Source organism: Mus pahari, chromosome 12, assembly GCF_900095145.1.
Source record: "Mus pahari chromosome 12, PAHARI_EIJ_v1.1, whole genome shotgun sequence".
NCBI lineage: Eukaryota > Metazoa > Chordata > Mammalia > Rodentia > Muridae > Mus > Mus pahari.
In genome coordinates, this window is record NC_034601.1 from 1919570 (window position 1) to 1927973 (window position 8404).

Consider the following 8404-nt stretch of genomic DNA (forward strand, 5'->3'; position numbering starts at 1 on the left):
AAAAACAAAACAAAACAAAAAAACCCCAAACAACAACAACAACAACAAAAAAAGCCAGGCCTCTTCTCCCTCTTTCTGTTGGAAGCGCTTTCCTCTGTTTTTGCCAGGGGTAGGGGTGGGGGTGGGGGATGGGTCTCTATGCTCTGCATCTCTTCCAAGCCATGGCTCATGGCCCTTAATCTCCCATCAGGGAACCTGAGGTCTCTAGAGTCCTTCAGCCTTTAAGCATCTGGTTAGTAGGCTTCTGAACAGACAGCGACTTGTACAATTACTCCCACAATCTCCTTTTCATTTAGTTTGTTTCCCACTTCTGGTTGTTGTTTTGTGTGCGTGTGCTCCCGTGTGTGCAGGTGTGCATGCTGGTATGGGCACGCTTGTGCACATGCATGTGGAATGCAGAGGGTGTCATTCTGCAGGTGCTGTACATATTGTTACTTTTGAGTCACGGTCTCTCACTGACTTGCAGCTCACTTGCAGCTTGGCGGGGCTCAAGCTCAGATGCTCAAGCTCTTTACCTACTAAGCTGTTTGTCCAGCCTCTTGGTTTTTGAGTTTCGGAAACCTTTTGAGTCTCGGAAACCTTTTGAGTCTCATCAGTCTTCCAAGGCTGACACTGTTTCAGATGGGGACTACCCTGCACATCTGATGATCCTTTATAGCGCCTGGTTTGGAACTGGGAGGGATGGTAGCAGTGGGTAGAAAGACCCCAGACAATTAAAACCTACAAGGCCGTACCTCTTCTTACCCTCTGGGAGTCCACACTCTCTTCCTGTCAGGAGAGGTGATCGGACAGAAGCAGATTGGAAGGAAGGGAATGAGGAATTCTACCCAGAGGTCACTGTATCCAAGACAAATGCTAAGTAAAAGGCTGTCACTGAGTTCCCCAGCAAGCCATGACTGGGGAGAGGCGTTCAAGGATCCAAGGGCACCCTGGGTGGAAGCAGCAGAGCACTGGTATACCTGGGGATGAGTCTGTTTAAGAAGCCATGTTCAGCACCCTAGGACTGTCCTTAGCCTTCCAAGGATACGAAGAGACTTGTTAGGGCATGCTCCACATCTTCCTCCTGGTATTTATAGGGCGGCTTCCCTCTTGACTCCTAAAAGCAGCATAAATGAAGCTTTTGATTTGAAGGGGGAAGACTGTTTACTGTAATTAGACAGTTAAAGACCCTCATTAGTTGTCTTTGCTGGGCCCAATACTCAGCAGTATCAAAATGAGGGCCTTTCAGTTCAGCCTGCCTCCCTTCCTGCTCTCAGCATCCTTCTCTGGGGAGTCCCATTCATAATTCCCTTTGGTCCTCAAGCCTCATGACATACCCTTGACCCTGACCCATGACCCAAGGAACCCTCATTACTTTCTTTCCGCATATGAAAGAAAGTATTTTCCCAGTGAGGAAAGGTTAAGGAACAGGTGGACCACCCAGCAGTGTGGAGGCACAGTTCATCTGGCTCTGCAATTATCCCAGAATAACCCATTTCCATTTGCAAGAGTAGACTACATTTAAATAAGTATTCTCTTCAAATAAGCTTTCATTAAGTTGGATTCCTCTGTTGCGTGCGTGCTTGATAAGCAGGTTGGGTTTTGGAGGGGAGGAGAAGTGAAGTTTAGGAGATGGAGGAGCTCATTTCAGCTCAGACATCCCAAATTTAACATACGCAACCCTGGAACACTCCGTGAGTGGGGGACCCTAAGCTGCCTGTGCTTCTGGACAAATGGTTAAGGAGATTTCTTGGGGAATTCAGTGGTGTTTTGCTGTTTTGCTATTAGAAGCAGGGTCCTGGCCGTTTGGTTGCGGAGCTTCAGAGTCTTCACTTTCACTGCAGAGGCTCCATAGGTGGATGCCCGAGGGAGGGCTATTTGTGCCAGATGCAACACATTGTTTTTCTTGGTGTTTTCAGTCTGAACAGAATACGGGCTGAGCTCCTGCTTCAAAGCTACCACATGGCAGCACTGGGTTTGGTGGCCATTCTGCCTGCCCACCTCAGCCTGCATCTCTACATTCCTCTAGGGTGGGGCTGACTTCCTATTGTCAGGGAGGCAGATGGAGCTGGGTGCCGCCCCACATGAGCTCAGTAGGCATGGGGTGCTGAGCAGGAGCTTTATCAATACAAGAGGATGTGCCCTAGTCTTCCTGTAACTTGTTATGCTGGGTTTGGTTGATATGGAAGCCTGCTCTTCTCTGAAGGGGAACAGAGATGAGGTGAATCTGGGGGAGACTGGAGGCTGTGTGGGGGATGGGCTGGGGGGAATGGAGGGAGGGAAAACTGAGGTCAAGATGTAATATATGATAGAGGAATAATTTAAGAAATGGCTTCTATGGTCTGAGAGTCAAAGGAGAGGGTATGGCGGTAAATGTAGAACAAATGCGTGCTGGTAAGTCTGTGTCGTCATGTGACCCAGGGCTGTGTGCAATGAGTAGTTACCAATAAAAATTAAAAAAAAAAAAAAACAGCTCTGGTTTTAGGTATTGGGTGCCAGATCACACTGTCTGCTTTTTGCTTTTCAGATAGTGTCTCATTCTGTACCCTGGGTTAACTCAGAACTTACTATGTAGCACAGGTTAGCCTTGAATTTAAGATCTTCCTGCTTCAGATTCTCAAGCACTGGGGTAGCAGGAGTGTACTGCATCTGGCTCAAATGAGCCACTTGTGTTTTTTCTTGTTGTTGTGTGTATCAATGTTTGCCCACATGTATATCTGTGCACCACATATGCACAGTGCCCGCAGAGGCCAGAAGAGGGCATCAGATCCCCAGAAACTGGAGTTACAGATGTTTATGAATCACCATGTGGGTACTGGGGATTGAGCCCCTGTCCCCTAAAAGATCATCCAGGGCTCTTAATCTCTCTCTTCCTCTTTCTTATTAAACTTGAAACAGTATCAGGTAGCCCAGGGTAACCTTAAATTCACTATGTAGCCAAGGATAACCCTCAACTTCTCTTCCTCCTGCTTCCACCTCCTGAGTATTGCAATTACTGCTGTGCAGCATCATGGTCTGTTTCTTTGGGGCTGGATATCAAACCCAGTGCTCCATGCATGTAGAAATTGCCCTACCAGCTAAGCGACATCCTCAGATCTATTTCACCTTTTTAAGAGATAAAAAATATCATAGGTAGGAGGGTATAGGGTAGGAATGTGGTGGGAAAGGGTGCCTGGGGCATGATTAAGAATCTCAAGGACTGCAATGGCAGAAAACCTTGTTAATAAAACCTTAGAAAATCACCAAGGGGCCAAACTGGTGATATAACTACAGCAAATTACAGTGGAAGGGAGGTGACATCAGATGGTGCTGGTATGGGCTGAGCTGTGTCCTCTTGGGATCTTGATTTTAGAGTCCCGACTCTGTGCATTGCAGAATAGGACCTTGTTTAGACACAGGTCTTTATAGAGGTTAGCAAGTGAAAATGAACTCATGGTTGTGAGCCTCAATCCAATATGACAGCACCTTTATGGAATGGAGATGTGTGGACACAGAAGTTTGCATGGGTGGAGGGAGCATGGACCAGACCCCCCCCCCCGCCCCTTTTCAGATGTGGAAGCAACCAGATGAGATGCTGGCCTCTGTACTTGCACAGAGTAGAACTGTTGTTGAGCCTCCCAGTCTGACGTGTTTCACCACAGCACTTGCAGCGAGCTGATGCAGGCTGATGACTGGAAGGAGCTCTCAAAGGAAGGAATTCAGAGAACATGAGTGATGCTGGTGGGTGTTCTGCTCCAGCTAAGAGAGAGATCAAAGAGAGGCAAGGCATAAAGACGCTGTCTCCTAGCTTGGACACACTGTTGGAAAGTATAGAGACGCTGGGCAGGGTGAGCATACTTGAATCTCAGCTGTGGGAGACTGAGACTGTACTACACAAGAGATTCTAGGTCAAGCTGGGCTTTGTGATCCTGTCACAAAGTAAAAAGGGCAGGGAAGGAAAGAAGAAAGGAGAAAAGAAAAGAAAACAGAAGAAAAAGAAGTGAAAAGGGGAGGGAAGGAAAGAGAAAAAGAAACTTTGAGACTCTGGCAGTTCCCAAGAGATATGAATACACAGATTCTGCTACAGTGGCTCATGTGATTAAAGGAATCACTGTTTGACATTAAAAGCTGTGTGGAACTCACCTATTCTACTGTTTAAACCCTTGATGTTCAGCCAGGATGTACACCATCTAGAAAGCAGCACACATATCACAAAGTTTATTCTCTGCCTATGACAGACATCACTAATGGATTACAGAACTCTTCCTCCCCTAGCTTAGTCTTATCTCCAAATCTTTCTCAATTAGTAAAGCAGGCAGCATATTCAATCATTCTGATTCAATCATTTTGTCTTCTGTTCTTGATCAAAGGTATGCATAGGTATTTTTTTTTTCTGAGAAACAAACTTGCCAGATAAAGGTCATGGACATTCTTGTATTTGAATTGACACTGCCAGGTTTCCACCCATACATAATATGTAGATATGTGCACGTCATTGTCATTGGGACATGACTGCCTTATGTGTAGACTCTGGCTCATTACCATAACCTTTCTGTGCACCATTAACTGTCTAGTGAGGAGGAAGAGGAGTAGATTTCAACATACAGATGAGGAAACTGAGGCACAGGAGACTGCTTGGGAAGATGGAAAGAGAAAACCTACCTTAGCCAACAGATTCACAGACCACCTTCAGTCTTCTCTTGGGAAACTTTCTTCAAGCATTCCCATTCTCATGAAGTGACTCAGCTACATAGATCGCTACGACATGCTAGTTGGTGTTTACTTTAAATAGCTTCCAGAATTCTCCTCCACAAAGACCGCAACGCACATACACGCTATCCTGTCTACACATAGCTTAGGTAGGCTCCCATCTCACACAGCCTGTTGCACCTTCTCCACAGTGGAGTGGTTTAGCAACTTTGAGACCTAGCTGGGTGAGTACTGCAATTGCTCTGCAGTTTTTGATTTATCATGTCGATTGCTATCACCATCCAATAATTATTCACCAGTGCTTACTCTATGTGAGGGCTCTAGGAGGTTGGGGACATTTCTCCATGTACAGGTCAGAGGATTTAATAAGTATTTAATTGTGCGTGTATGTTCATGTACGTGGGGTAAATGTATGCACATGACTGTAGAGATTAGGGACAAACTGGGGTATTCTTTGGGCAGCAATCTCTACTACTGCTTGTTTGAAGCAGGATCTCTCATTGGGTTGAGACTTTGCCTAGCAGGTGAGGCTAGGTGGCCAATGAGCCCCAGAGATACAACTGTCTCCACCCCCATCTCGCCATCACGGGGATTGTGGGCACAAAACACCATGCCCCGATGTTTATGTGGGTTCTGAGGATATCATGTTTTCAATGCCAGCATCTTCCTGACTGAGCTGTCTCCAGAGCCCTCAACAGTTATGTGAAGGATAATATTCCCATTGGTTTTTATGCTCCCAAGAACATCTCACACAAAACTGGAAGTTTACCACATACTTATAAAGTCACAGTGACCATCCACCTGATCCTGAGTTGCAGGAGCTGTTAAATCCCCTTCACCTTGCCTGCCTTTCTCAGGCTCTGGTCTTCTTTATCCTCTGCAAAACCAGCTCTCCAGGCCAGGTTTTTTCTTTTCTTTTCTTTTTCTTGAGCTTCAGGATGAAGATGATGCAGAGGGGCCCTGGATGATCCAAGGATCTGGTACAGGTCTGGCTGGGATATTCAGAATGGAAGAAGAGAAATATCATCTGGTCACTCTCGTGTTCCACTGGTTACATCTGTACAAGCAAAACAGCCTGGTTCCACAGAGGTGGAATCTGACACATGGCCCACCGGGCCTTCTGAAGGTCCAGGTACAGGCTAAGGTGCACCTTTCTATTCCTGTCCAGTTCTAGCTTCAATGTCTCACCTAGGAAAGAAAAGGCTGGAAAGCACAGATTTACTTTCTTCTATCTTTGGAGTGATAAATATCGGACATGGCAGCTTGTTGCCATTGAAACTTGAGGGCTCTGAGACAACAGTGAGCTGGCAGTGTGTAGATGAAGGGCAAGCCGATCTCTGAGGCTCAGGGAATAGCTCACTGGTAAAGCACTTTACACATACACATGCAAACATGTGCTCGAGTCCCTCCCGTGCATGTGAAAAACCCAGCATGGAGGTTTTCTCTAGCACTTGCAATCCCAGTGCTGGAGAGGCAGAGAGGGGAGCATCCCAGAGGGGTTGAACTCCAAGGCCAGTGAGGGAACCTGCCTTGAAGAAGGTGAGCAGCTTCTGAGGAGAGACATCCCAAGCTGACCTATGGTGTCTACACGCACATGTGCACATGCATATCTGCACACACATATATGTCTGTACACACATGCATATCTGCACACACATACATATCTGTACAAACATGGGCACACACAGATATGGACACACACAGACAGAGGAAAAAAATTTCAATTTCTATTTTCATTTAGTGTGTATGTGTGTGTATGGGGGGTATGCCTGAACTTGGAGGTCAGAGCTGGTTCTGACCTTCCACTAAGTAGGTTCCAGGCTTGGTTGGCAGCAGGCACCTTTACCTGATTACATATCCTGTCAGCCTGAACAATAAACACATTTATAATAGTGAAAATCCAGGTATTGGTGGGTTGGGATCTTTGGGGAACAAAGGTTATCTTCCTTTGGGGGGATGCCTCCCCTGACCTTCTGATACCCCAGCCTTTGTCTAGATGACTGGTCGAGGCTCCTGAAGAGAGCTCTCCATCACCTGGCTCAGCCTGCGGGCCAAGGAGCTCCTCCAGAGCCCAGCGCATCTCAATAAAAAATGGAAATGGCTTTCCCCCTTCATTTTAATTAACATTATGCCTACATTTCTAGGATAATGGATAATTAAGTGAGTTCCCCTGGCATTACAATGTTCTCAGAAATAATTTATGGTTTCGTCTTGCTCTGAGAAGGCTGTTTGGGTTGGAGCTGAAGTTTCACCATAAATATTACGGAGGAGCATTTGCCGGTCTGTGATCTGTCTTCGCACGGCTGAGATCTTGTATCTCTGGAAAGTGTCTTCTGTAATTTTCTTCCCCAACAGACTGTGCTTCCATACTTGGCTTCCTTTGTGAGCCCAGAATTGTTTATAGAATGATGTGCCCTTCAGCTGCCTGAGGCCATTGTTTAAAGCCAGTTTATGCTCATTTGGCATTAGACAATACCTTAGCTTTCAGTACTGGGTTGGGTTCAAGTCCCCGTCTAAGGAGAAACTGTGGACAAAAAAAGAGACTCTCTCTCTCTCTCTCTCTCTCTCTCTCTCTCTCTCCTTTCTCCTTCCACACCCCCTCTCTCTTTACAGAGAACTGAGCCCAGGGCCTTGGCCATGCTAGGCAAATTCTCCACCAGCAAACCATATCTCCAGCTTCTTTTCTTCTTTTTATTTTGTGTAGGCAGCTTCACTAGGTTGCCCATGCTAGCCTTAAACTCACATGTAGCCCAGACAGGACCTGGACTTGCCACTCCTGTGGCTTGGCATTCTGAGTAGTGATCAGGCAAATTCTGACAGCATTGTAGTGTACATTCTTTAGTCCTAACCCTGTAGTGTGGTAGTCTAGCTCTGTTCTATTGAAACTGAGGAACCAAATGTACGTGGAAACCTTTATGTGTCTGCGGGGTTCTTTGGAAGGACGATTTCTTAGGAGTGTTTATAAGCCCAGCACTCTTGCCTCTCCTTTCTTGGACTCAGTTTGTAGATGGGATGTGCTTCCACAGAGGACCGGCTACTGTTGAGTGATGCTGCCCTTGGTACCAGGTGCCAAATACTGTGGTGATGAAGAGACATTATGGGAGGCTGCGGGATCTATCTGCAGGCCTTGGCTTTCTGCTTCGTCACCCCAGGGTCTGGGCTAGTCTGTGACCTTCTTAATTTTTAGTTTCTCCATTTTGTGGACTGAGCCGCCTCTCTAGATTCTACTCATATTTTATTCCTCCTGTGTGAAAGAAGGATAGCCAGGGAAGGTATTTCGTTCCTTCCTCCTTTCTTTCATTTAACGTTTATCACAAGCCTGAAATGCATCATGCATTCTACTAGGCATTGGAGATGAAGGATGGAGATGAAGTCAAAACACTCACACCACGAACATATCTGGCCTTGCTTATTAATTAAAAAGTGAATTCCTTGAAACGGAAGGCAGAGCAAGCGTTAGTGTGCAAACACAGAGTGTCCTGAAGAGACAGCCATTGTGATGATCTCTGGAACCGCAGGCCGAGTCCTTTCAGCCGAATCCCTTCTCCCCTTCCACCTCACAGTCCGATGTGGATGACAGGGCCTATGACCATGGTCTACACCCATTACATCAGTGTAATAGCACCAGAAAGCCAAGGACAGGGGAAAATACCACATGCACAGAATGTTCTCAATCCATTGCATCAGACACTGGAGCTGCGGGCGGCAGCCAGTGCTCAGATTCTATACCTGGGAA